A 12,469-nucleotide genomic window follows, 5' to 3' on the forward strand; every position below is an offset into this window, starting at 1 on the left:
AACTGCCATGAATTACTCTTGATTGATCTTCTACAGGACACATTGTTATAAAAGGAAGCACTCAATTCCATAGATTGCAGTCATTCCAAACTACCTACTAGCTGTTTCCCTCATATTACCACGTTTTACTCAGTTTTATTACTTACAGTAAATATGTCTTCATGGCCATGAAATCGAGCTCCATCTGTTCCATAAAGATATATGGGGGCTGAACTTCTATGATGTCCATAAAATATAATATAAATCTGTGAGCTTGTCCCAACATTTGGCAAGTCACTGGTGATTATGGAAACTTTCCATTTACCACCTATAAGAAGCACAAATAACACAGAGAATTACAACAACTTATAAAAATGGAAGACTCAGAAGAACAGGTCATCATAAAGCTGGGAGAGTTTAGGCTTCTCTGATGGCGCAGTGGCTAAGAATCCGCCTGCCAGTGCAGGGGACACGGGTTCGAGCCCACATGGCACGGAGAAACTAAGCCCATGCGCCACAACTACTGAAGCCTGCGTGCCTAGAGCCCGTGCTCCACAACAAGAGAAGCCACCACAATGAGAAGCCCACGCACTGCAAGGAAGAGTAGCCCCCGCTTGCCGCAACTAGAGAAAGCCCGCGTGCAGCAACGAAGACCCAACACAGCCAAAAATAAATAAAATTTAAAAATAAAATAAAATTTTAAAAAATAAAAATTATAAAAAAAAGAATATCCTTTCTAAAAATAAATAAATAAATAAATACTCAATAAAATGACTATGTCCTACAGTGTAACTGGGAGAATATTTCTAGAAGATCTTTAATAAAGTTCTCATAGTTGATCATGCCTGGACAACAAGAGAGTCACTATATAAGTTCTCTCAAGTTCCCAGCATCTTAACAAAATATCTCCAATAGTCTTAGCTCTGACATATAATATTGGGTTGGCCCGAAAGTTCATTCAGGTTTTTCTGTAACATCTTATGGAAAAACCCGAACAAACTTTTTGGCCAAACCAATATGTGCATTCAGAATTATACCTTTTAAGATCTTTTGAGTTTAGGTGTTTTTTTTCCAAAATTAAAAATTATGTAATAATTTATATAAACATAAAATTTGGAATCAGATAAGTTAGGAATTCAAAAGTCATCTGGTACAATTTCTTCACTTATTGTTTTAAGTATTCCTAATTAATAGATAAATTAGCCTGAGTTCCACAAATGTTAAATAAATTTTGTATCATCCAGCAACAAATAAAAACAGTGCTAGAAAATGTATGATTCCTGGTGAACATAACTGAGATTAACTAAACATCGTAACACATTGATAGTGGTATGATATTACTTCCTACAATTTTAATTTAATTTTGCCAGGTTTCTTTGGAGTGAACATCAAGAGTTGATCAGTAAGAGAACTGAAGTAATGAGAAATTATGGTAACACACTCAAGCTTATATTAAAGAAGAAAGAATATGATGCAGTAAAATTCAGAACTATGGACTTAAATAACATTCTACTCTTTAGGCTGTGATTTTCTCTCTCCCATATTTGAACTAAAGTGTATTTCCCATCTTGATCCTTCAAATAGCAATCAAATTCTAGATTTAAATTTTACTTATATGGTACAATAAATATATGTTAAATGAATGTCTATTTTTAAAAATCCACTTTAAAACAGGAAATTCTACTTTATTTTTTCAACACATAGTAAAAAGCCATGTTAGGCTACCAAATCATCTTGGTAGACAATCAGTTAGTAAATAAAAACATCATTTTAAAAAATTGAAAGAGATGAATAGGCTATCTTTAACAATAGCAGAAGCAGCTACATTGCAATTACAAACTATAGGGCTGGGAAAATCCTAGCTGTTTTATGTAGAATAACTAGTATGTTAGTGCTTGTTTGAATAAAATGAAATAAAGCTCTTCAGCTTTTGCTCTCTTAGAAATGCAGCAAAAGAGTTCAGGGGAGAATCAATACTTGCTAAATGTACAAGGACCAAATCAATAGGGAAAGAAATTGCATTTTCCAACAACTAAGATGGAAAAGGATGAACTGCATAGGAATAGAAATAAAAATGAAAATAATGAAATATGATGTCTGTTTACCACGTTTCTTTTTGTTTTTTTGTTTTTCTGTTTTTTTTTATTATTTATTTATTATTGGCTGTGTTGGGTCTTCGTTGCTGCGCATGGGCTTTCTCTAGTTGCGGTGAATGGGGGTCTCTCTTCGTTGCAGTACGTGGGCTTCTCATTATGGTGGCTTCTCTTGTTGAGGAGCATGGGCTCTAGGTGCACAGGCTTCAGTAGTTGTGGCACGTGGGCTCAGTAGTTGTGGTGCACGGGCTTAGTTGCTCCATGGCACGTGGGATCTTCCTGGACCAGGGCTCAAACCCGTGTCCCCTGCATTGGCAGGCGGATTCTTAACCACTGCGCCACCAGGGAAGCCAACCACATGTTTTTAAACCATTTACCTCTTTAAATCATTAAAATCTTAACCTTGGGAGGAAGTGTTGTAAAAACTGGAGCAGAATCTAAAGATCATGAACCGAGATTCATCTTTTAGTTTATATCTTCAGTCAATCGATAGCCAACAAGTCATTGAGTCACTACTGGGTGTCCAGTGTCATGGGGGGTAGATGGAAATCACAGGATGATGTCTTGGTCCTCCATTAGCCTATAATCTATATGAGGTAGGAAGGCCAACACACCAAAAAGGAAGAAATATCAGAAAATTCTTAAGGTAGGATTTTGGTGAAGTGGGCCCAGGTCACAGAAAAGTTAGCAAAACGAATTGTTTTTTAATTAAAAAAATATAACTGGCCAAAAAAAAATCAATAGAAATTAAACAAAGAAGGTACAAAACCTTGTCCTATAATCTTTGTAAAACAGAAGCCAAGAGAAGAGTGAGACACAATTTCAGGAATTTATAGGGCACCTAACGCAACTTCCTCAGCAACATTATGGGAGAAAGAAGGTGAGTAGATAAAATTCTAAAAACCTTGTTAATATTCATACCCTATTAGGCCCCAATTTGAAAGAGTGGGTTGAAGGGGTGAGTAAATGGGCTGGAGAAAAACAGGATGCAGGAAGTGGACAAATAGCTTGACGAAAGATTCAAATTACCATAACATACACAAAATAACTAGAAATTTTCGATAGCCCTTTATCTTTTAAAAAATAATAATTAAAATGTAAAGTTAAGTCATTTTCACAAAGAACTACAGTCCCAGATGGTGAATTTTCTACCAAACCTTTAAGAAACAAATAATGCCAATCCTACACAAATCCTTTGGAAGAGTTCCCAACTCATCATGTGAGATGAGCATTACTCTGATACTAAAACCAGACAAAGGCATAAAAAGAAAACTACAGAGAAATAACCCTCATGAACATAAATGAAAACATTTTAACAAAAAATATTAGGAAATCAAGTCAACCACAACCTTCAGGTTTATCTCAGGAATGCAAAGCTTTTTAACATTTAAAAATCAGTGTAATGCATTACATTAACAGAATAAGAGAACATGTATCTGATCACCTCAATAGATACCAAAAAAAAAGCAGCTGGCAAAATTAAATACCCATTCATGATAGAAACTTATTATTGGAAATGATGAAAATGAGAAACACTCTTATTAGAAACTCAAGTAAAGGCAATTCTTGTTATAAAGTGACAGAGAACTTGACTGAATTGTGCTCTATTATTCAGTGGAGGAAATAGTACTTATAGGTGATGAACTTACATGTTTACCTGAGATTTCCAGTCACAATGTGGAAGGTGTGCCCTGGTTTCTCCTTGCTGCTGATGGTAAAAGTTCAAGAGGAAAGGGATAAATTGAGGAAGAAATTGTTAAGCAAAAAGGAACCAGCACTTGATGATCTGGAAAATTCTCAACCTATCCAGATATCCTGTTCTGGAAACAGAGCCAAGGGCCTGTGACTTAGGATCCACTCAGCCATCTCAGCAGAAGCCAGGAATAGAGACGGAGTTATCCAGGAAGAGATCCGTGGAGAACTCTTGTGTCTAATGACGTGAACGCCCAAGACATCCACTGAAGACCAGCAAGGTTTTCAAGAATTTCATTCCAGCAGATGAAAAGGGAAGAAATGGGATGAAATAAAGGAAGCATGACTCTGAGGGCAAAGACGGTGGAGTCACTGCCCTGGTGGGCTGAGGGGGCAGGGCTTCCACCCTGGGGGGCCATGAGGAGGGGGCTGCTGCCCCAGCAGGGCCCAGAGAACAAAGCAGTAAAACCACAGAGGATTATTCCAGGCCCTTAAATCTAATGGAGTTTGCCCTGCTGGGTTTCAGACGTGCTTGCGACATGTGACTGCCTTTTTCCTTCTAATTTCTCCCATCTGGAATGGGAATATCTAGTCTATGCCTGTCCCACCATTGTAATTGGGAAGCAGATAACTTGTTTCCTAGTTTCATAGGTCTGTGGATGGAGAGGATTTTGGGCCTGATATAGATTACGCCCAGTGTCTCACCCATATCTGATTTAGATATCAAAAAAGGGATTCCAAACTTTTTGAGATGATTATATGATATTATATGATAAGTGATATTTTGGACGTAAGTTGATGCTGGCATGATTAAGACTTTGGGGAATGTTGGGATGTGATCAATGCATTTGGCATACGAGAAAGGCATGAATTTCCAGAACCAAAAGGAGAACTATTGTGAGTTAAACTGTGTCCCCAAAAAGATATGTTCAAGTTCTTACTCCTGGTACCTGTGAATGTGACCTTATTTGGAAACAGGATCGTTGCAGATGTTATTAGTTAAGGTGAAGTCACACTTGAGTAGGGCAGGCTTAGTCTTTTAAAAAGAGAGGAGACACAGAGACACAGACAGAGAGAAGAATGCCAGCAGAGATTGCAAATACGCAGCTGCAAGCTGAAGAATTCCAACTTCTAGCATCCAGAACTATGACAGAATAAATTCCTTTTTTGCAAGCCATTCTGACTATGTTAAATGTTACAGCAGTATTTGGAAACTAATACAAAAAGTGACTATATATGCAAACTGTGCCACCTAAATGAATACAACTCAGCAATTAAAAGACATAAACTACTGATACATAGAAAAATTTGGATGAATATCAAGCTTTATGCTGATTAAAATCCTAGTCACGAGTATACACTTTACGATTGCCACAAGAAGTTCTAGGAAAGGCAACCTTATCTGCAGTAACAAAAAGCAAATAAGTTCTTTCTTAGGGCTAGGGATGGTGGAATTTTCTGCAAAAAGCGTGAAGAAACAATTCGGAATGACAGAAGTATTCTACGTCTTGACTGAAGTGGTAGTTCTACAGGTGAACTTGATTATCAGCTCATCACACTGTAGACTTAAAATACGTGCATTTTGTTTATATAAATTATACATGAATACACTTGATTGTTTTAAACAGCAGATAAACAAAAACTTGTAAAAGCCATAACTTGAACTGGTTAAGTTGGGGTTAAAAAAAAACTGCCACACAAATGAAAAAGGATTAATTTCTTTCATTTGCAAGCAGCTCATACAATCAATAAAGCAAAACTAAACATGGATTTCACAACAGAAAAATGGGCAAGAATACGAATAAGAAATTCATTAAAACACACACACAAGTAGCAAAGAAACAGAAAATATGCTCAACTTCCTTGTAACTAAAGAAAGGCGAATCAAAACAAGACATGGCTTTTCATGTATCAGATTGGCAAAATCTTTAGTTTTAGAATATCTAGTGCTGTGAGAGTGAGCCTTCTCACACACTGTTTGGCCTCATGTAGTTTCCTGTACCCCTTTTGAAGGGCAATTTGTCAATATCTATGAAAATTCACAATTCACATACCCTTTGATCTAACAGTCTTACTGCTATTATCTACTGTACAAATATACTCACAAAGATACCAAACTATGTGTAATAAGAACATTTTTCAAAAGACTCCTTGGAAGAGTGAATATTTGGACACAGCCATATATCTTTTACTACAAAATGAGTCAAAGAAATAATGAAACAGCCAAAATGAAATGCTACACAATACAACAATTTTAAAACAATGACTAGAAGATGGTGGAGGAGTAAGACGTGATCACCTTCCTCCCCAAAATACATCAAAACTACATCTACATGTGGAACAACTCCTACAGAACACCTACTGAATGCTGGCAGAAGACCTCAGACTTCCCAAAAGGCAAGAAACTCCCCACATACCTGGGGAGGGCAAAAGAAAAAAGAAAAAACAGAGACAAAAGAATAGGGATGGAACCTGCCCCTCTGGGAAGCTGTGAAGGAGGAAAGGTTTCCACACACTAGGAAGCCCCTTCGCGGGCAGAGACTGCAGGTGGCGGAGGGGGGAAGCTTTGGAGCCACGGAGGAGAGTGCAGCAACAGGGGTGCAGAGGGCAAAGTGGAGAGATCCCTGCACAGAGGATCGGTGCCGACCAGCACTCACCAGCCCAAGAGGCTTGTCTGCTCACCCGCCGGGGCGGGCGGGGGCTGGGAGCTGAGGCTCAGGCTTTGGAGGTCGAATCCCAGGGAGAGGAATGGGGTTGGCTGCGTGAACACAGCCTGAAGGGGGCTAGTGCGCCACGCTTAGCTGGGAGGGAGTCTGGGAAAGAGTCTGGAACTGCCGAAGAGGCAAGAGACCATTGTTTCAGGGTGCGTGAGGAGAGGGGATTCAGAGCGCCGCCTAAACGAGCTCCAGAGACAGCCAAGAGCCACAGCTATCAACACAGACAACAGAGATGGGCATGAGACGCTAAGGCTGCTTCTGCTGCCACCAAGAAGCCTGTGTGCGGGCACAGGTCACTCTCCACACCGCCCCTCCCAGGAGCCGGTGCAGCCCGCCACAGCCAGGGTCCCGTGATCCAGGGACAACTTCCCCGAGAGAACACACGGCACACCTCAGGCTGGTGCAACGCCACACCAGCCTCTGCCGCCACAGGTTCACCCGGCATTCCATACCCCTCCCTCCCCCCAGCCTGACTGAGCCAGAGCCCCTAATCAGCTGCTCCTTTAACCTCGTCCTGTCTGGGCGGGAACAGATGCCCTCAGGCGACCTACATGCAGAGGCGGGGCCAAATCCAAAGCTGAACCCCGGGAGCTGTGCGAACAAAGAAGAGAAAGGGAAATCTCTCCAGCAGCCTCAGGAGCAGCGGATTAAATCTCCACAATCAACTTGATGTACCCTGCATCTGTGGAATACCTGAATAGAAAACAAATCATCCCAAAATTGAGGCAGTGAACTTTGGGAACTGTAGACTTGGGTTTGCTTTCTGCATCTAATTTGTTTCTGGTTTTATGTTTATCTTATGTTAGTATTTAGAGCTTATTATCATTGGTAGATTTGTTTATTGATTTGGTGCCTCTCTTCCTTTTTTTTTTTTTTACATATATATATGTTTTTTCCTTTTTCTCTTTTTGTGAGTGTGTATGTGTATGCTTCTTTGTGTGATTTTGTCTGTATAGTTTTGCTTTTTCCATTTGTCCTAGGGTTCAGACTGTCCGGTTTGGTTTTTTTGTTTTTTTTTTTTAAGTATAGTTTTTAGCGCTTGTTATCATTGGTGGATTTGTTTTTTGGTTTGGTTGCTATCTTCTTTCTTTCTCTCTTTCTTTTTTTTATTACTTTGTTAATTTTTTACTTTAAATAATTTTCTTCTATTTTAATAACTTCATTTTATTTTATTTATTTATTTTTTCTGTCTTTCTTTTTCTCCCTTTTCTTCTGAGCCATGTGGCTAACAGGGTCTTGGTGCTCTGGCCGGGTGTCAGGCCTGAGCCTCTGAGGTGGGAGAGCCAAGTTCAAGATATTGGACCACCAGAGACCTCCCAGCCCCACATAATATCAATTGGCAAGAGCTCTCCCAAAGATCTCCGTCTCAGCGCTAACACCCAGCTCCACCCAACGGCCAGCAATCTCTAGTGCTGGATGCCCCATGCCAAACAACTAGCAAGACAGGAACACAACTCCACCCATTATCAGAGAGGCTGCCTAAATCATACTAAGTTCACAGACACCCGAAAACACACCACCGGACACAGCCCTGCCCACCAGAAAGACATGATCCAGTCCCACCTACCAGAACCAGGCACCAGTCCTCTCCACCAGGAAGCCTACACAAGCCACTGAACCAACCTCACCCACTGGGGGCAGACAGCAAAAACAACAGGAACTACGAAGCTGCAGCCTGTGAAAAGGAGACCCCAAACACAGTAAGTTAACCAATATGAGAAGACAGAGAAATACACAGCAGAAAAAGGAGCAAGGTAAAAACCCACCAGACCAAACAAATGAAGAGGAAATAGGCAATCTACCTGAAAAAGAATTCAGAGTAATGATAGTAGAGATGATCCAAAATCTTGGAAATAGAATGGAGAAAACACAAGAAATATTTAACAAGGATTTAGAAGAACTAAAGAGCAAACAAACAATGAGGAACAACATAAAAAATGAAATTAAAAATTCTCTAGAAGGAATCAATAGCAGAATAACTGAGGCAGAAGAACAGATAAGTGACCTGGAAGATAAAATAGTGGAAATGATTACCACAGAGCAGAATAAAGAAAAAAGAATGAAAAGAATTGAGGACAATCACAGAGACCTCTGGGACAACATTAAACCCACAAACATTCTAATTATAGGGGTTCCAGAAGAAAAAGAGAAAAAAAAAGGGACTGAGAAAATATTAGATTATAGTTGAAAACTTCCCTAATATGGGGAAGGAAAAAGTCAATCAAGTCCAAGAAGTGCAGAGAGTCCCATACAGGATAAAACCAAGGAGAAACATGCCAAGGCACATATTAATCAAACTATCAAAAATTAAATACAAAGAAAAAATATTAAAAGCAGCAAGGGAAAAGCAACAACTAACATACAAGAGAATCCCCATAAGGTTAACAGCTGATCTTTCAGCAGAAACTCTGAAAGCCAGAAGGGAGTGGCAGGACATATTTAAAGTGATGAAAGGGAAAAACCTACAACCAAGATTACTCTATCCAGCAAGGATCTCATTCAGACTCAACGGAGAAATTAAAAACTTTACAGACAAGCAGAAGTTAAGAGAATTCAGCACCACCAAACTAGCTCTAAAACAAAGGGTAAAGGAACGTTCTCTAGGCAGGAAACACAAAAGAAGGAAAAGACTTCCAATAACAAACCCAAAACAATTAAGAAAATGGTAATAGGAACATACATAGTGATAACTGCCTTAAAGGTAAATGGATTAAATGCTCCAACCAAAAGACACAGATGGGCTGAATGGATAAAAAAACAAGACCCGTATATATGCTGTCCTCAGGGGACCCATTTCAGACCTAGGGACACATACAGACTGAAAGTGAGGGGATGGAAAAAGATACTCATGTAAATGGAAATCAAAAGAAAGCTGGACTACCAATTCTCATATCAGACAAAATAGACTTAAAAATAAAGACTCTTACAAGAGACAAAGAAGGACACTACATAATGATTAAGGGATCAATACAAGAAGAAGATATTACAATTGTAAATATTTATGCACCCAACAGATGAGCACCTCAATACATAAGGTAAATGCTAACAGCCATAAAAGGGGACATTGACAGTAACATAATAATAGTGGGGGACATTAACACCCCACTTTCACCAATGTGAAATATCATCCAAAATGAAAATAAGTAAGGAAACACAAGCTTTAAATGACACGTTAAACAAGATGGACTTAATTGATATTTATAAGACATTCCATCCTAAAACAGGAGATTACACTTTCTTCTCAAGTGCTCATGGAACATTTTCCAGGATAGATCATATCTTGGGTCACAAGTCAAACCTTCGTAAATTTAAGAAAATTGAAATTGTATCAAGTATCTTTTCCAACCACAAGGCTATGAGACTAGATGTCAATTACAAGAAAAAATCTGTAAAAAATACAAACACGGAGGCTAAACAATACACTGCTAAATAACCAAGAGTTCACTGAAGAAATCAAAGAGAAAATAAAAAAATACCTAGAAACAAATGACAGTGAAAACACGACGACCCAAAACCTATGGGATACAGCAAAAGCAGTTCTAAGAGGGAAATTGATAGCAATACAATCCTACCGCAAGAAACAAGAAACATCTCAAATAAACAACCTAACCTTACACCTAAAGCAATTAGAGAAAAATACCCCAAAGTTAGCAGAAGGAAAGATATCATAAAGATCAGAACAGAAATAAATGAAAAAGAAATGAAGGAAATGATAGCAAAGATCAATAAAACTAAAAGCTGGTTCTTTGAGAAGACAAACAAAATGGATAAACCATTAGCCAGACTCATCAAGAAAAAAAGGGAGAAGACTCAAATCAATAGAATTAGAAATGAAAAAGAAGTAACAACTGACACTGCAGAAATACAAAGGATCATGAGAGATTACTACAAGCAACTATATGTCAATAAAATGGACAACCTTGAAGAAATGGACAAATTCTTAGAAAAGCACAACCTTCCGAGACTGAACCAGGAAGAAATAGAAAATATAAACAGACCAATTAGAAGCACTGAAATTGAAACTGTGATTAAAAATCTTCCAACAAACAAAAGCCCAGGACCAGATGGCTTCACAGGCAATTCTATCAAACATTTAGAGAAGAGCTAACACCCATCCTTCTCAAACTCTTCCAAAATACAGCAGAGGGAGGACCACTCCCAAACGCATTCCACGAGGCCACCACCACCCTGATACCAAAACCAGACACAGATGCCACAGAAAAAGAAAACCACAGGCCAATATCACTGATGAACATAGATGCAAAAATCCTCAACAAAATACTAGCAAACAGAATCCAACAGCACATTAAAAGGATCATACAGCATGATCAAGTGGGATTTATCCCAGGAATGTAAGGATTCTTCAATATACACAAATCAATGTGATAAACCATATTAACCAACTGAAGGAGAAAAACCATATGATCATCTCAATAGATGCAGAAAAAGCTTTTGACAAAATTCAACACCCATTTATGATAAAAACCCTCCAGACAGTAGGCATAGAGGGAACTCACCTCAACATAATAAAGGCCATATATGACAAACCCACAGCCAACATCGTCCTCAATGGTGAAAAACTGAAACCATTTCCACTAAGATCAGGAACAAGACAAGGTTGCCCACTCTCACCACTATTCTTCAACATAGTTTTGGAAGTTTTAGCCACAGCAATCAGAGAAGAAAAAGAAATAAAAGGAATCCTAATCAGAAAAGAAGAAGTAAAACTGTCACTGTTTGCAGATGACATGATACTATACATAGAGAATCCTAAAGATGCCACCCAGAAAACTACTAGAGCTAATCAATGAATTTGGTAAAGTTGCAGGATACAAAATAATGCACAGAAATCTCTGGCATTCCTATACACTAACGATGAAAAATCTGAAAGAGAAATTAAGGAAACACTCCCATTTACCACTGCAACAAAAAGAATAAAATACTTACCTAAGGAATAACCCTACCTAAGGAGACAAAAGACGTGTATGCAGAAAAGTATAAGACACTGATGAAAGAAATTAAAGATGATACAAACAGATGGAGAGATATACCATGTTCTTGGTTGGAAGAATCAACATTGTGAAAATGACTATACTGCCCAAAGCAATCTACAGATTCAATGCAAGCCCTATCAAACTACCCATGGCATTTTTCACAGAACTAGAACAAAAAATTGCACAATTTGTATGGAAACACAAAAGACCCCGAATAGCCAAAGCAATCTTGAGAAAGAAAAACGGAACTGGAGGAATCAGGCTCCCTGACTTCAGACTATACTACAAAGCTACAGTAATCAAGACAGTATGGTACTGGCACAAAAACAGAAATATAGATCAATGGAACAGGATAGAAAGCCCAGAGATAAACCCATGGACATATGGTCACCTTATCTTTGATAAAGGAGGAAAGAATATACAATGGAGAAAAGACAGTCTCTTCAATAAGTGGTGCTGGGAAAACTGGACAGCTACATGTAAAAGAATGAAATTAGAACACTCCCTAACACCATACACGAAAATAAACTCCAAATGGATTAAAGACCTAAATGTAAGGCCAGACACTAAAAAACTCTTAGAGGAAAACATAGGCAGAACACTCCATGACATAAATCACAGCAAGATCCTTTTTGACCCACCTCCTAGAAAAATGGAAATAAAAACAGAAATAAACAAGTGGGACCTAATGAAACTTAAAAGCTTTTGCACAGCAAAGGAAACCATAAACAAGATGAAAAGACAACCCTCAGAATGGGAGGAAATATTTGCAAATGAAGCAACTGACAAAGATTAACCTCCAAAATTTACAAGCAGTTCATGCAGCTCAATATCAAAAAAACAAAAAATCCAATCCAAAACTGGGCAGAAGACCTAAATAGACATTTGTCCAAAGAAGATATACAGATTGCCAACAAACACATGAAAGGATGCTCAACATCACTAATCATTACAGAAATGCAAATCAAAACTACAATGAGGTATCACCTCACAC

General features: G+C 38.5%; 1 pseudogene; it reads right to left on the bottom strand.

Annotated features, from left to right (window-relative positions):
* Nucleotides 1–12,469, bottom strand: part of LOC132351758 (lipoxygenase homology domain-containing protein 1-like) — a 172,638-nt pseudogene that overhangs the window by 152,479 nt on the left and 7,690 nt on the right.

This window comes from Balaenoptera ricei, chromosome 17 (genome assembly GCF_028023285.1).
Source record: "Balaenoptera ricei isolate mBalRic1 chromosome 17, mBalRic1.hap2, whole genome shotgun sequence".
Taxonomy (NCBI): domain Eukaryota; kingdom Metazoa; phylum Chordata; class Mammalia; order Artiodactyla; family Balaenopteridae; genus Balaenoptera; species Balaenoptera ricei.